The 17,864-nt window shown below is 40.0% G+C and overlaps 1 long non-coding RNA gene and 2 pseudogenes across 3 annotated transcripts in view; 1 reads left to right on the top strand and 2 right to left on the bottom strand.

Moving 5' to 3' along the window:
• LOC143582905 (disease resistance protein Roq1-like) overlaps positions 1–17,864 on the bottom strand; it is a 59,673-nt pseudogene that overhangs the window by 30,795 nt on the left and 11,014 nt on the right. The window lies entirely within an intron of this gene.
• On the bottom strand, positions 9,994–10,919 carry LOC143581769 (TMV resistance protein N-like; annotated as a pseudogene).
• Positions 13,274–15,044, top strand: LOC143582933 (uncharacterized). 2 transcript variants are annotated; one of them, XR_013144068.1, is made up of 6 exons: positions 13,274–13,580; positions 13,673–13,817; positions 13,951–14,039; positions 14,405–14,500; positions 14,581–14,648; positions 14,731–15,044. It is a non-coding gene; the product is annotated as an uncharacterized LOC143582933 (long non-coding RNA). The 2 variants fall into 2 exon arrangements; XR_013144067.1 differs by having other exon boundaries at positions 13,278–13,580; positions 14,420–14,500.

Here is a 17,864-nt window from a genome sequence, read left to right as displayed (position 1 = left end):
GCATGCCATCCACATGGGATGCCATCATGACAGCAGCAAAACGCTTTGCGGAAACGGAGAAGCAACTGGGTAGAGATCTCACTCAGAGCACAAACCTCTACACCCAGAAAACAAGGGAAGACAACGTCCTTACCGCCCGATTAAACAAAAAGCGAAAGCTAGGCATTTGGCAGTCAAGGGTAAACTTTGACACCTCATCCGGCTTGCAACATCGGTTAGGCGGAAGGGATAACGTACGGTCGAACCAGAACTCCAGATGGACGCCACTCACCAAAAGAGTCACCGAGATATTCGCCACTAAGGAGCTCCCATGGCCAAAGCCTCCAATAATCCGACATCGTCATAATGCTGATCGGAGCAAATACTGTGACTTTCACAGGACAAAAGGCCACAACACTGAAGAATGCATAGACGTAAAGGACATGGTCGAAGCATTTGTCTGAGATGGGACGCTCGCGCACCTCGTGGCGCAATGAACGCTGAGCAGGCTGATGCGTGTAGAACCCCAGCTGGGGAAAACACGAATAAAAATTCCAGCTTCAATGTGGAGACTACATGCTGCGTAAAGAACGAGATCCCGAACCAGGTGCGTGTCGGCTCGATGGCACTCCCATCCCAACAACATGGAAGGGAGCTCAATTACACAGTTTGCATGTAAATCAATTCCAAATTTGTAAAGAAAAGGCCAAGAGCCACTTCTAATGGAAATGATTCTCCTTAGAACATCGACGCTGATGATTTAACATTTATACTTTATGAACTATCAACACGGATATGCCGGTTTTTACCGCATAATTACGTGGAAAGTCGTTGCATGGGGAAGGCGGCAAAACCCGCATAAACCCAAAAAAATGGCAAACCTTCACGCAGGTCAGTTGAAGGGGAAAAGTTCAGTCATCCTACTAAATGAAAGTGCCGGTCTATCCGCATGAACATTGAGAGGAAACTGAACATTAACCTATTAACAACCGCGCGTCGAACGGAAAACTTATTCAAAACAAAATTTCTAACAAAAGGATGAGGAAAACCTACACGCAGGTCAGATGTACGTAAAGTTTAGCCATCCTACTAAGTGCAACTGACGGTCTTACCCGCAGAATCACGAAGGAGGAAGCAAAACTTCAACCTATTATCTACCACGTTCAAAGGTTAACTTATCCTAAATACTTAGAAATTTTAAAAAGATGAGGAAAACCTACACGCAGGTCAGATGTACGTAAAGTTTAGCCATCCTACTAAGTGCAACTGACGGTCTTACCCGCAGAATCACGAAGGAGGAAGCAAAACTTCAACCTATTATCTACCACGTTCAAAGGTTAACTTATCCTAAATACTTAGAAATTTCAAAAAGATGAGGAAAACCTACACGCAGGTCAGATGTACGTAAAGTTTAGCCATCCTACTAAGTGCAACTGACGGTCTTACCCGCAGAATCACGAAGGAGGAAGCAAAACTTCAACCTAGTATCTACCACGTGCAAAGGTTAACTTATTCTACACTTGGAAAATTGGAAAATTGCTAATTTAAACTAAAGTCTGCAAGTCATATAACGTTTATAAAGCAAGGAATTCAGAGAAAGTAGCGGTCTTACCCGCACAAAGATTTATATTTCACAATGATTCATTACAAGAATGGCCGGGTAACTACCCGCCTACGAGAAAATAAATCTATACAAGCTAAATCTATCCTAGCAGTGGGAAGGGATCTTCAGGATCAGGCTTCAGGGCCACTTCCACTTGGACCCGCACCATCAGTAGAACGTGGCGGTCCAAGGAAAGCTTTAAGGATAGCTAACCCATCATCAGCAGCAGCAACTTGGTTCACCTTCTCCACCACCGGATGCGGGAAGGCGGCATACTGGTTCACTGCTTGGTCGTAAACAGCTTCAGTATCAACATTGTACAAAGGGAAGTTGGAAGGCGGGATGCCTTTCTCAACGAACCCTAGACCAAGCAGGAAGCCGGCCTTTTCCCCATCCTCGTGAGAAGCGTTGAGGGCTGCGCTCATAGCATCATCATAAGACGTCTCTGAGAAGACCCGATGCACAACCTACAAGAAAATATACAAGTATCAGAGCCTTTTCTATTTACAAAGAAAAGCGTAAAGAAATAAAAAGCATACCTGAGACAACGCTTCTCGAAGAAGCCATTCCTTGGCAACCAGAGCTTCTTGGAGGGCAGCTTGAGCTTCGTTACGGGCGCGTTCGGCTTCACTCTTGTTAAGGTTGGCAAGCAACACTTCTTTAGCCGCAGCCTCTTCAACGCCCTTTAGCTTCCGCTCAGTATGGTCAAGCACCCCCCTCTGGTCCAAGATCTCCTGGAGCTTTTTGGCGTCTTCCATCGCCAAGGCATCATGAGCCTGCTGGAGAGCCTCTAATTTGGCTTTAAGCTCTTCATTCTCCACGCGTAGAGGCTCAGCAACAGCTTCAGCCTTGTTGGCCCTCTCGGTTGCGTTCCTTGCAGTTTCCTTAGCCAGCCGAAGCTGTTCATTAACAGCTTGAGCAGCCTTGGAACGGGCCTCGAGCCGGGCCTGAACTTCAACCTCGAGGGCCTTGAAGGCCTTCTCCTTCTCCGCAGCAGCTGCGGTAAGCCTTTGGTTCTCCTCCCGGACAGCCCGCGCCTGAGCCACTTCTTTAATGCGAGCTGCTTTCAACTTGTCGTTTTCACGACAAAGCAGCTCGACGCGTGGCTGCATCCGGGCCAGGAGAACCCGAAGCTCATTGCTTAGCCTACCCTCTTGGTAGCTAGCCATGGCTTCCCCCAACGCACCACTAGGAGCAGCGTGACGAGCCCACTCCACGCACTCCACAGGGGTGCAAAGGGTTGTTCCTCGGTGAATGTTCCATCGTGGAACATACACTTCATTGGAATCCGACACTGCAAAAAACATAAAGCAGTTAGGAAAAGATGATATAAAATATATATATATAATATATAAAATGGGCCAAAAGAACCCTACGCACCTATAGGGTCAATAACAGGCCGATAGCCGCCAAACCCATCACCTGAACCCAAGGGAAATCCATCCAAAAGGTCAGGCAGATGGGAAGGAGGCAGAGGTTGGCGATAAGCCCCATGCATACCTGAAGGTTCGGCCGTCGTTGCCGATGACGGAGGCATGGTAGAAGCCGCCGCGGAATCCGCAGCAAAAGTAACCGCCGGCTCGGTGAAAGATGCGGTGAAAACAGCACTCACAGCCGGCGGGTGACGTCATCACAGCTAGAACAGTCGGCTCAAAGGAGTGAGCAACTGAACCAGCGGAGGCAGGCGCAGGCGCCTGGGTCGTCGCCTCAGGTAGGCTGATCAAGCCTACCGTCATAGGCGGAGAGGTACTCCTCTGCGCTCCACCCTGGAATGCGTCAACATCCACGCCTGCGTAAAAAAGATAAGTGTTAGTGATAAGAGCTATGAAGTTAAAAGTAAAATTTGTACTTACGGGTTTTCTTGAGCCTGAAAGTACGGACGGGCGGGGATGAACCCGATGGAGCCGGCCTCTTCACGCCGGTCACCGATGTCATCCTGGCCTCCCCGGAGGTGACAATCGTCGCAGCCTCCGGAGCGGTGGTCTTATCACCACCGGGATTCCCCGCCACCTCTTCGCTCTCGGTCTCTGAATCAGACCGAGGCACCGGATCGGCAGTGGAGGCCACCTTCTCCTTCCCTTTCCCGCCGGCAGCCTTCTTCTTCCGCACCAACGGAGGACCATCTGCGGATTCCTCATCAGAACATACGATTAAAGGAATTCCAGCAGAGGTTTCAACATTGAGGGGTCGAGGGTTGAATAGCGCCTTACCTGGCCACCTGGCGCTAAGGATCTCGTGGCCTAGCGGGTAGACCTCCACGAACCGATCCGCCGTTTGTTGTAGGATGGGCAACTCGTTCTCGTCTAGAGCGCGAGTACCCATCCGAGCGGGACCGTCAGCCTCCCGCGGGTTCAGGAGCGACTGCAAGTCGTTCCCCTCTGAAATAAACAGGAAAGAAGTTAGAAGAAATTCAGAATCAACAAAAAGAAACAAAGCATACCGTAAGGAACAGAGTTCGAACCGTATTCGAGGACGATCGGAATCTTTCGCGCATCCGCCTCCTTCCACACCCGGCTCATCCCCAGCATCACCATCCCGGACTCCGCAAACCGGTAAACCGGAGATTGGACCCGGGATATCTTCGAAAACCATTCCGCCTCCTCGTAGTTGGAGGCGTGAAGGCTGGGAAGTGCTTGCCCATTTTTGAACTTCATGGCAAGGGGGATGGCGCGAGCGGAGATGTAGAAGAACTCCCGCTTCCACGAGCGAAGACTACGCTCGGTTGCGCAAATCTTTAAACCCTTAATCCGGGTTATCAACGTATACCACCCCTGGATGCACCTCCAAGTGTAGAAGGTCATCAGGCGGTCAACATAGGGCTCAATGCCCAGAATCCGGCACACCCACTCGAAGTGCCGAATCTTGGCAATCGCCATCGGGTGCACCTCGGTCAGGTGCACACCGTGCCTCTCCAGGACACGGTAAACAAACTTTGTCAATGGGAACCTAAGATTCCCATAAACAAAGAATGCAGCATATACCCCGATCTTGCCTCTGGGGGCATCGTACACCGTTTGATGGGGTTCAGGAAACTCAGGCTCGAGAGACTCGAGCATGAACTTCCTGACGACGTACTGGTACAGATCGACAGGCAGAGCACACTGGCACTCGCCAGCAGTACTCTTGTCATCGGCTGTAGATTCGAGATCACGAGACGACATCTTGCAAAAGAAAGAAGAAAACGATTTCAAGAGAATGCTCGACTGAAAGATGAGTATTCGCCGGAAATCGTTCTAAAGATGAAGAGAAAAGTGAAAGGTGTGAATTACAAAGAACCCTCTCCCCCTTTATATACTAATCGCAATTAATGCGATGAATTTAATGCGGAGGAGAGAGAAATCGAAGGTGCAATGAAACTATGACACGTGGCGAAAAACAAGCTGGCAACAGCTGTTGAAAGGACGCGTACCATTAATTTCGTGGCCACGCGCCCGAAAAATCGGGCCCACGCGCCTGAAAAAGCGTCTGGAATGATCATGTACTGTCACGTCACCATAACTTCCTGCACGTTCTGACACAGTCAGAAGAAACCGTCGCACGACGTTTCAGAGGTTTGGACTGTTCTTATCCTTTCACCAACTCTTCGAATTTCAAAATTCAAAAAGATTCAAAAGTAAGCGGGAAAATACCCCTTACCTTGGCAACCAAGTAACTATAAGACGGGTGCGGGTACAGTGTTAAGGCAAAACCCTTCACATACCTAGCACCCGCAGGGAATTGACGCCAGGAAAACCTTGGCAACCAAGTAACCATAAGACGGGTGCGGGTACAGTGTTAAGGCAAAACCCTTCACATACCTAGCACCCGCAGGGAATTGACGCCAGGAATACCTTGGAAGTAAAGTAACCGTAAGACGAGCGTGGGTATAGTGTTAAGGCAAAACCCTTCACATACCTAGCGCTCCGCTGGGAATTGAAACCAAGAAGGATCTTCTGGGCAATGCTGGCGGAAACGGAAATAACATCCCCGCATAGCGGGAACGTCGAGAGCTACATTGTTTGAAGCTCCAGGATGGAGTTGGTGGTTTTAACATAATTGATCACTATGTTCAAAACTACCAAAACCTCATGGAGAATCCACACAGGTGGGACTCAACGCTCCTGACTTGCGAGGAGGTTACAGACCTACCCGCATCATACCCAAAGATCAAGCAGAAAAGTCGGGAATTTCTGCAAGTGACAAGGACTTCCGCGGGAAGAATCCCCATGGAAAACCTTAAAAAACCCCTTTTCAAAACCCTTTGCTTAAGTCCAAAAGTTCACCTCACTTTATTAAACACTCATGAGAAGAACATTGGACTGGGGGGACTTGAAGAGGTAGGTCCCAGCAGAGCCCAGTTGGACCCGCAAAACTCACCTTGAAGAGGGACGTCTGCGCAGAAACCAACTGGATCCGCAGGACCCACCATGCTCAGAGACGTGACGTCCTTACGCGCAGTACGCAAGCTGTTCCCGCAGGAAATGCCTCCCAATGGTGAAGGACTCCGCCTGTTCCCGCAGCTTTGGATACAAGCCATCAGGGAAGGCCACCCGCGCAGCAAGGCTACACGCACAAGGCACTTAGCTCTCAATCACAGTGTCACCTGAAGGAATGAGCAAAGCCGGGGACAATCCCGCACAAGGGCGGGAGGGGGAATACTCCCGCCCAAATAAGCCAGTCCGTACGATACGGGAAGATCTTCTGTACTGTACCTGACGAGGTATGGGCAAAAGATCTGACTAAAGATACGACAGCTTATTGACAACAGTATGGCGAGCAGCATGCTCCTGTACTGTATGTCACTATTAGCCGCTGCCTACTCACCAACTCCTGTCATACCACGTGCATAGCCGGCAGTTGGTGGAAAAGGAATAGTACACAGCAGGCCTGGTCACTATCAGCCGCTGCCTACCCACCAACTACCAGCAGGGCACGTGCGTAGGCCACAGTTGGTAGAACAGGAATGCTATTCAGCAGGCCACACCTCCTTGGAAACCTACCTTCGGCTATAAATACCACAAATGGTATGACAATCTCATCTTATCATATCTTATCACATTATCATCATATTATACCTGATATCTGCTCTAGCAATCTCTTAATATACTTTTATATTTAAAGAGCAATCTAGTCTGATTCTCACGCCGGAGGGTGGTCACAAGGAGGAACCCCCCCTTCTCAGTGACAAGCTCACGGTGTCTGTTTTGCAGGTTATCAGAAGAACCATCTTTGCCGGGTCTAACCCCTCGTGGGAAACATCTAACCCCCAGGTTACCCGTAATCTGTCTGGGGTCCGGTTAGTGTTTCTTCATGAGGTTTTTCATGTGAGCTTGGAAACATTTACACTCACAATCACTCACAAACTCACCCTATAATTTGCAAACTTCCCTCACATAATTATAGGGAATGGGATGAGAATGCTCTTATATATATATATATAAATAAGGGGGATGAAGAAAGAACTCCACTGTAATCCTTATAGAGAGAACTAAATAACTAATAAAAAATATTTTTAATTTAACTAAAAAATATTTTTAATTTGTTTTCTTTCTTTCTTCTTATATGTTTTATTCTTTATTATAAATAAAATATAAAATCATTATAATAATAATAATAAAATTAAAACTCGTTGTAGTGCAAATACACAGTACATCGATTTTTTTTGTATTGCATATATGCAATAGTGTGTATTTTATATGTGCAATAGTGTTGAATAACATATATGTAATTGTTTGTATTGTATATATGCAATAATGTTATATTATATGAAAAATTAAAAATAAAATCGATATAGTGCATATGTGCATTAGTGTTGTATTATGTATATGCATCAGTATGCATTGCATACAATAGTGTTAAATTTGCATATATTCACTACATCGACAGTTTTTTTAAGGACCAATATCAACTGATATTAGAAAGTGGAAAGAAAAATAAATCAAATAATATTTTTATTAAAAGTTAAAATAATACTTTATTAGTTCTCTAGTTCTCTCTTTAAGAGGAGTAATCGAATCACTATTTGCAACTCGGGATTCTATTTTATCATCAATCCAATCCGCATTCAAGTTTTTTCTTTTTCTTATCAGTGAATAGATCTCTTTACTTGTATGACCTAGATGTCTCATATTTCTCGAAAAAGTGATTCGATTGATAAGATACTATGAGATCGATGATATCAATGAGATTGATATCGAGATTTTTATATATATATATATAGAGAGAGAATGAGAGAGAGAGACATGATTTCATAGTTCTCCATTTTTTTTTAAGTTCCCCGTTGAACCCTCCACTATATATTGTTAAGCATTTATATTCATACATCTTAGACAAGTTTGCGTGCGTTGTAAAATAAGTTTGAAATCCGCTATTATATTTTAGATCGAATGAATATACCTTGCAACCCTTCCAAAGTTCTTTTTGCTTGCTACCTTCCAGTTTTAGAACAACAAGATTTGTTGGTTGAAAACTGTCAGGGAATGAACTTCTTGATGGATACGCGTTCCAATCCATATACAACAACTCATTTGACAGAAAAGTAGGCCCTTCCTGATACTTGTCATCATACATGAGCGGCACTGATGTGCTCAACATGCTAAGCAACCTTAGTTTCTTCATGTTTGAAACAACCTTACAAAAGCGTGATGACACATCATGATCAACATAACATTGTACGGCTTCAATCTTGTCATTATCCTGCAAAAAAGCACAAAATAATGCACTAGTTAGATATCATTACATGGATAATAATATGTGTATATTTTTAAAAGCTTAACCTTTACCGTTCTTGCACCCCTGAAACATATTTCTTCAATATCTTCACTTTTCCAAACTCTGCTATGTTTTTCAGGATTCTTAGGATGTTTTCCTCTAACAATGTAGTGTCCCATTTCTTGAACCAGATCATGCATATCAAACACTTCACCTAAGAATTCCTTATTCACGATAGTTATGAGTGCTTTTTGTCTCAACACTTTTATCCCTATTTTCGTGTGATAACCACAAGCTTCAAGCATCTCCATTGCTTTATCTAGGCTTACAAATCTTCCAAAACATGCAATATCCAAAAATAACTGTACCATCCCGATTTTTCGGAACCCTAAAATTTAATGCCTTTAATTATTTATTTAATTACGCAAGCATAACCTGGATTATAAGAAACATATTTATTTGTTCATTGTTTAAGTTTGTATAGATAATGATGATTAGTATAATAAAGGGGCTTGCTTTGTCTACTTTTAAAGTTCAAAAATAAATTGTGAAGTCTTCATATCTAAAGGGTGTAATATGAAAGTTTATATTAATGTCCACTTATTCCATGAAAACTCACGTTGGACTTTCCGTTCGTGCACTACGAGATTTCCGGCCACCTAAATTGGTATCTAAATCAATTCTTGAAACATTGCCAAACTCCGAACGCGTCAACCGTAAATCTTGTGTCCTCAATCACACGTTTACAGGAAGCAAATCTTCTCCTTTTGAATCCAAATCATCAACCGAATCACGGGATTTTCGAACTTGTGAAACAAGTTATTAAGCATATATTAACAACGATTCTGCTCGTTTCTAAATCATACCCGTCTCTCGCAACCTACTTTCCTTTTACTCAAAGTCTACCTCTAAAACTCTCTGTCGTTGTGTTAAACCTACCACCGCCTCCGCCGAAACTCCGATCAAGTACCGCTTCTTTCACAACTCAAGGTTCCTGGAATCGTTACTTCTCGCTCAAGGAATCTTTGTTTGGTTATTGCTAATCGTCATTCAGGTTTGGATCTCTTAACAACTTATGTGGACGAATTCGATTTCTCGCTACTTCATAGTTGGGTCATCGAACTCATTATTTTATGCTTATGTGATCGAAATTGTGATATTATATATATTTAGTTATTTATATTATTAGCATCTATTGATATTGACGCACTGATTGCGATATACCGAAAGGTTATTCGCGTACGCTCTGATTGCGACGCACCGAAAGGTGACGCGCTGAAAATCTGTATGATTCACTGAATTATTTGACGCTCTGAATGTGTTATTTGACGCTCTGAATGTGACGCACTGAACTATTTGACGCTCTGAATGTGGCTAACTAAATGTGTATGTATATCGATTGGTAGTTATTATTTTAAGGCATTGTATTAATTTATAGTTGTTGTCCCGCTGAGTAATCTTTACTCAGGCGTGCATATTTTTGTTTATATGTGCGCTAGGTAACAGGGCTATTTGGAAGGATCTGATCGATGGCTCATGGGAATGTAAAAGATTTAAGGATTTTCGTGAACGAATAATTAAAAGAATGGTTTTATATTTAATATTTCATGTTTATTGTAAACAATTAAACGTTTTATCATTTATGGAAATTAATGCTTTGAGTTCTGACCTACTGTAAAGGTGACACGTCAGCTCTAGTCGGGGCGGGGTGTTACAATAACTCTTTCTCATCAGTTTCAAGTCCATCATAACTAATTTAAAGTATATGCATGACCTCCAAATTCGGGGTGTCTTTTAACTTGTCTAGGGCACTGATCCACTCATCCTTATTTTTGTCATACAGAAAAGAACCTAAAACTTTAAGCGCCAATGGAAGCCCAGAAGCATAAGAAAATACATCTAATGAAAGTGTCTCATTGTTTTCTAAAGGTTTTTCTTCATTATATGCGTGTCTTTTAAAGAGCTAGATAGCCTCATCCTGAGATAACAATGTTACCTGATAGATGTGGATTACCTTGTGGGCTCTTAGCAAATGTTCATCTCTAGTTGTAATTATTATTCTACTTCCGCTACCAAACCATTTATAGTTTCCAGCTAACGCCTCTAGTTGACCAAGTGTATCCACATCATCAACAAGTAACAACACTTTTCTACGACATAGCATTTGTTTCATCATGTGTTTTCCTTCCACAACACTATCTACTTTCACCGCTTTTTTGAAAATAGATGATAAAATGTTTTCTTGGAGTTTATTTAACCCATCTTTGCTTGCTTTCTCTCTAACATTCTCAACAATGTAGTGACCCTGATAATGATAATGATAATGTTGAAGAATATTCATATAAACTGAAGTCGCAAGAGTAGTCTTACTACTACCCCCAACCCCCCAAATCCCAATCATGCGCACACCAAGTGACTCAATTTCTAATAGTGACTCCATTTCTTGGAAGCGAGCCCTCATTCCAACAAGATCTTCATCAACACATGAATTTAACGCGAACACACTACTAGAAAATTGAGCAATTGCTACCAAAATTTGCTACCGAAAAAAAACGGTAGCAAATTTAGCGACCGAGTTAGCAAATTTGCTACCGAAAATGCGAATTACTTGACACGGCGGCAGAGTGTTCGGAGTTTTTGCAACCATTAATTTTTGATGGCTAAGCGGTCGGAGTTTTTGCAACCGTTTACTAAGCGGTCGGAGTTTTTGCAATCATTGATTTTCGGTGGCTATGCGGTCGGAGTTTTTTGCAAAGTTGTTTTTGCAACCGGTAGACGGTCGGAGATTTTGCAATCGGTAATTAAACGGTTGGAGTTTTTTTAACCTATATATTTAAAACAATTAATTTGAGACGTTTAGCAATAGCAGCGTTGTAACATCACTCCGGAGATCTACACTGCGTTATAACATCACTCCGGAGATCCGCTGCGTTATAACATCACTCTGGCGATCTACACTGCCGTATAACATCACTCCGACAATCTTCGCTGATGCTTATCCGTTAATTCGTCAGGTTTGTTTTCTCATCACTATTTACCGATTAATTGCCACAGATTTCGAATGATTATTAGTATTAACGATTAGGTTATAACAGTTAAATTCTTACTAGTGCCGGTTATTGTTAGATTGTTCGATTATGTTAGATTGTTGGATCTGAATTGCATATGATTCTAGGGTTTTAGAGCTTTATACGAGTCATTTAGTGTTTTTGGGGGTGATTTTGATAATTAATTGATCCTAGAGAATAGAAAGGATTGATGCTGCTCACCAGGTGTTCGATGACATGCCTGGCGCATTAGAAGTGATAGAAAGCATAGGGAATTTAGCAATATGCCTAGGTTAGGATTTAATTAAGAGATGATGGTGATCTATAATTGTCAAAGACTATGATGATTCTTTTAACATGATCACCGATGAATTACAACTTCCACGCATTGAAGTATTTCATGCCTATATATTGTCGTGCAAAAGTAAGAGCATGGTGAAAATCTAAATGTGGTGATAAATGTTGAATCTGCTTTAATTAAAGCTAACAACACTAGGCAGCTACAGCTTGGTAGTGAGTTAATGGTGTTACTATGTTTTTGAATTGAAATTGGAGGAAAACTATCTTAATTATGTGTTTATTTGAGCAGTAAAGAATTAGTTTACATTTAATTAATAGATACATTGAATATCAATGATTATGTTTTTATTGTAGTTATGATGGCACGTACTAGGGGTGTTCAAAGTCGGATATCCGAACCTTTCGGATAGTGGATTTCTCTATCCGAATCCGAATCCGAAATTTCGGATATCCGAAGTTCGTATATCAGAAATTTCGGATATCCGTTCAGATAGTGAACCAGATATCCGAAATCTTATAAAAAATGTTCAATGTAATAAATCTGTAATGAACCAATCTAACAGATGTAATTAACAAACAAGAACATATTAATATATTATTATGTTGTTTCTTTGTCTGATGATCTCGAGTTGAGTGATGATGAGTGGCTGAGAAACTTTTAAGTTCTAACTATGGACTTCACCTTTTTCTAAGGATAGATCTACCACAAACAAGAACATAGTAACTTATGTGTTTTCATGTTGTGTGTGTCGGCGGCTGGATCCCGGAGATGGGGCCAGACTACGGTTGTGGAGAGCGGGGACCGGAGGTGGTCGAAGACGGTGTCTCGTCACCCGTGGAGTCATGGTGATTGAACATAAATGGAATAATGGAGGCTGGAGAAGACAAAGTGAAAGCATGAAGTCTGGACGGCAACTTATGTTTACACATTAGGGGTTTAATCTAATGTATTGGTACTTAAATTAAAATAAAAATACTAATTTAATATATCAGATAGTTTGGATATCCGAACTATCCGAAAAATCCCAAAAGTACTATCCGAATCCGAATTTTCGGATAGTTCGGATTCGGATTTTCGGATACGGATTCGGATTTTTTTGAACACCCCTAGCACGTACTATGGCCCGAGCTACTGTACACTCTGGTGGTTGAGGTTCTAGGCGGTTTGGTGGTCGAGGTAGTAGTCAATGTAGTGGTGTACGTAGTATTCAAGGTATTGGGTGAGGTGGTGGTCATATTGGTGATCGAGGTGTTGGGCAACGTGATGATAGAGGTGGTGGTCAAGTTGGTGATGGAGGTATATTTATATTATATATTTTGGACAGTTTGACCTTATAAAACTTAAATTATCACTTTAATTTCTTTAGGATTAAAAGTCAAGTTGTTCTTTTAGTTATATTTAATGCAGCTGATCATCGTATAGCTGCATAAGTTTTCACAAATTAGTTTTATATTTTTTACATGGTTGATTTGGTTTTTGCTTATGTCCACTTGAAACTTAATTTTTAGATATAAACTAATTGACGTAGTTATGAGATCAGGCACTTTGTTGCGAAAAGAAGGCTTGGATGCTAATGAGAAGATAGATAAAGAGTTACATGTATGTTTGATCATCCTTTATAAACATAGAGATGAGTATTATGATAATATATAATTATTCTCATAGGTTTAAAGTATTATATGCTTAATTCTTGCATATGAGATGAAAGCTTGTAGTCATGTTACAAAAAAACCAATTCAGAAGGTTAAACTTAGGTTTTATTTGGTTTAGTAAAGTTGGTTCTTTCCCAAAATCCCAAAGTTTAGTAAAGTTGGTTCTTCAGTAGTGCAGGGTCTCGTGAATTGTTACATGTGTGTCCGATTTGCTGCAGGGTCTCGTGAATTTTGATAAATTACTTCAGGAAGCAAATGGAATCATCCTTGCTACAGGTAATTTGGGAATAGACCTTCCACCCGAGAAGGTGAGCGTGAAATTACATGTTCTCATTTTCCGATTATTAGTATTATCATTGTCATTATTTTGTAGAATCGTAACTAATTTTCATTATTTTAGGTATTTTTGTTTCAAAAAGCAGCTGTTTACAAATGCAATATGGCTGGTAAACCGACTGTTATTACACGTGTTGTTGATAGCATGACTGATCATTTAAGGCCCACCCGTGCTGAAGCTACTGATGTTGCGAATGCTGTTTTAGATGGTAAGTAATTAAGTATATTATAATCATATTTACAAAATATTATTTTGCTCGTATGTCGATTATTTTTATAGAATATAATTTATACAAAAAAGGTAATTGCTTGTCTTATGTGCAAATATTTTGTTTGTACCAGGAGGCTGATGCAACTCTTCTAGGTGCAGAGACAATGGGGGCTTGTACCCTGTTGAAACTATCTCTATTGTTGGTGAAATTTGTGGGGAGGTATTAATTTCTTGCTGATTTTAAATAATCGCTTATGCTGCGTCTTTTTGTCGTTTTTATATATATGCTACTAGACATCTGGATCAACACATTATTTTTTTTATAATATATCAGGAAAAGATAAACTTATGTAGAATCAGTTGAACCAAACAAAAGACCGTTATTTTAAATTTGTAAATAAAATTTATTTATATAATCTTTTCACGCACGCGTTTCTTTGCATGTTTGGTGTCTGATGTGGCAGCTGGTTTGATCTGTTAGTTAATACATGATCTGTTGGTAACTTGTGAAATTGTGAAGTTAATTTCTAATTTGTGCTATCTTTGGCTGTTAATCATACAGTATTATTCAGTATTTTGATTTAGCTTTACTGTATACAGTATCAAGACTCGCATTTCAAGAAAACCGTCAAATATGTCGGAGAACCAATGAGCCACTTGGAATCTAATGCTTCCTCTGCGGTACAATACATTATATAACTTATGGTTTTTGTTTAAATAATAAGATTATAATTATAATAAACCGTAAGAGTTAAATATAGGTCCGTTCTGCTATCAAGGTTAAAGCGTCGGTTATCATTTGCTTCACTTCATCCGGAAGAGCTACAAGGTGTGTATTTATAGTATAAAATTTACAAAAATGTTTTATTTTCCCATTTTGTAATAGTTGATAATCAATATAAAATCTGCAGGTTAATCGTGATGTACATACCTACCATGCTTGTGGCCTTAAAACGAATCAACTTTGTTGGAAATAGAAGTATGCAATTAGTTTATATTCAAAAGTATGGTAGTTTTGGTTTTTGATTGCGTTTAGCCAGATTAATATTTTTTTTGTATTTTTATAGAACTCGAATAACTTTTTATTAATATTGAACATTTTTTTATACAATTTATAGTTTGATTTGTGTTTGTGTGTTTGCATCTATATTTATATATATTTTGAACATTTATTTTTGGTTGCCTCGAGACAAAAAAAACGGTAGCAAGATTTGCGACTGCAGCAGTGGTAGCAAGACTTGCGATGACTGCAGTGAGGTTTCAAGATTTGCGACGGATGCGGTGGTCGCAAGATTTGCGACGACTGCGGTGGTTGCAAGATTTGCGATGGCTGTAGGAAAATGGTCGCAACAGAGCATTTGCGACGTATGTTTTTCCCACCGCGATTTTGGTTGCAAAACGGGCAACAGGGAAATTGCGACCATTTTGCGACCGGAAACGTCGTTGCAATTGTCCAGTTTTTTTGTAGTGACAATCTATCCAAAATTGTATCAACAATTATTTTGATGAATTGTGATTCATGCCTGCATATTCGAAGAGTGATAACAAGTCATGTGAATAAAAAACAAAAAAAATTCTTAGATAGATCCCACCAAACAAAATCATATAAATTTTCAAGTCAACCGGGATAGCTTATAGCCTTAGAGCATTCACATCCCATTCCCTAAATTTATGTGAGGAGAGTATGTAAATTATAGGGTGAGGTTTTGAGTGGTTGTGAGTGTAAATTATAAGGTGGAGAGAAAAATGTAGTGATTTTTTGTAAATTTGGGGAACATTGTTTGCCCCTATTTATTTTTTAATATTTGTTGGATTGGTTGTGAGTAGAGGAGAGAGAAAACTGTAATGATAAAGGTATAAAAAATATTATTTAATTGAACATGAGAGAGAAATGTAGTGTTTTTTAGTGTAATTATAGAGATAAGGATGAAGAATGGGATGAGAATGCTCTTAGCAAAAGTAAGCTTAATTAGAATATCTTACAAATGAGTCTTAGCCAAAGCCAATTTAAGGATTATGTTGGATCAAAGTATAAGATGATTGTTTTGTCGAATTATTGAATCCTATACTGAAAGCCTCTTAAATAGGCGAACATGCAACGTATAAAAAAAAGAATACAACCAACCATCCTAAACAACTGGAAAATAAAAACATGCAGAAACAAACTAAAGAATTACCCGTCGGCAATGTTCTTGGGCTCCCATCCCGCGATGTTACTCACGTCAACAAGTGCTTTTCTCCAAGTTTCAGCTTTGGTGACATTCTTCGCCTCTTGTTTGGCAAACGCTTCTCCAAATTTCCTTTTCTGAATTCTCACGTCTGTGGGTTCCACGTCATAAAATATGGGTATAACAGTTAGCTCTCTCTCATCCCTACATTTCATAATGTGTGCAAGTTCTTCCAAACACCATGAAGAATCAGCATAGTTTTTGGAGAATATTATTACAGCAATAAGTGATTCTTTAATAGCCTCAAACAGTGATTCACTGATGGATTCGCCTCAGGGAAGTGCTTTGTCGTCCTTGTAAACATGCACTCGGTGTTCCTCAAGACTCGAGTATAGATGATCTACAAATGTCTTGCGGGTATCTCCTCCTCTAAAACTAAGAAACACGTCATATTTACACGATCGAGAAGAAGAGGCAGATGCAGATGCAGAGTGAGAAACCGACGATGAAGAGGCCATTGATTTGTTTGGAATCTGTATGATAACCGGAAACCAATTAAAATGAAGCTTTTTATGGTAACTCAAATGAGTAATTAGTTGAACATGATATTATTATTATTATTATTATTATTATTATTATAATATTGCTAACAACATCACACTACAAGATAAATCCAAAGTCGATCACTATGATTTCTCAAGCTTCCACATTAAAATTATTTGCCAGACCACTTGTTAAAGTTCTTACTTTGTACCTTTAATAGAATCATCTATGAAACATTTTTTTTTTCACAAAACAAGTACAAAAGTAAAGTAAAATAAAATATATGTATGAGTTATAGCTTAATTGTTGGGAAATTGGAACTACAAGTATGCCTAATACCATACCGACAATTGCTAAGAGAGAAAATCATCAAGATAACTAAACAATAAGCAAAAACACACAAATCCGATTAATTAGTTTAAACTGAGAGAGAATCTGACCTTGTGACGAGGATGATGACGACGGCGGTGGCGGGGTAAGAGGTTAGTTGATCGGAAATTGGAGAGAGTCAACGGTGGTGAGGAGAGTATACAGTTGTCACCAACACAACAGTAGGTGTGTGGGGGAGGTCTAACAATGAAAGATAGATGGACTCTTCAAAGTTTATATATAAAAGGCATATGTAATAACGGTCAATTTTTCCATTTCAATCTAAAAAGTTTTATTTTACTATATACGGGTGCAAATGAGCCGAGCTATTCGAGATCGCCTTAATACAAAGCTCGATCGAGCAGAGCTTTATCGAGCCCGAGCCTAAAAGTAACCTCGTTTAATAAAAGAACCCGAGCTTCACTCGCGAGCCTAAACGAGTCTGTCATATATATATAAATTTTTTAAAATATATATTTAATAATTTATTAACATATATAATGTTGTGAAAAAAATAAGTATAACTAAATAATATATGTTACTTTACAAAAAAATTATAATAGAAGAAAATATATAAAAATAATTACAATTATATGAAAAAGAATTAATAAATAGCAAACGAGCTGAGCTCGAGCTTGTGAATTTACTCACGAGCCGAGCTCGAGCTTTGAAAATACAGCTGGAAATGGAACGAGCGGTTTCATTTTCTTGTCATTTCATTTCAAATCATTATACCTTTTACTTTATATTAGCAATCAAATTAGATGTTATATAAATATAAGAGGATATATCCATAACTAGAGCATTCATATCCAATCTTCTATCTTCAAATCTAAAATTACACTAAAAATCACTACATTTTCTTTCTCGTTTCAATAAAATAATATTTTTATACATTTATCAATAAATTATCTCTTCCCTTCGCATACAACCACTTTCAATAACTATTAAAAAAAATTACCTAC

Source organism: Bidens hawaiensis, unplaced genomic scaffold (assembly GCF_021521415.1).
Source record: "Bidens hawaiensis isolate Kalapana, Puna unplaced genomic scaffold, B.hawaiensis_p1.1 tig00001511_1, whole genome shotgun sequence".
Taxonomy (NCBI): Eukaryota; Viridiplantae; Streptophyta; class Magnoliopsida; order Asterales; family Asteraceae; genus Bidens; species Bidens hawaiensis.
The sequence above is the reverse complement of the archived record's forward strand: the minus strand, read 5'-3'. Positions and strand labels throughout refer to the sequence as shown.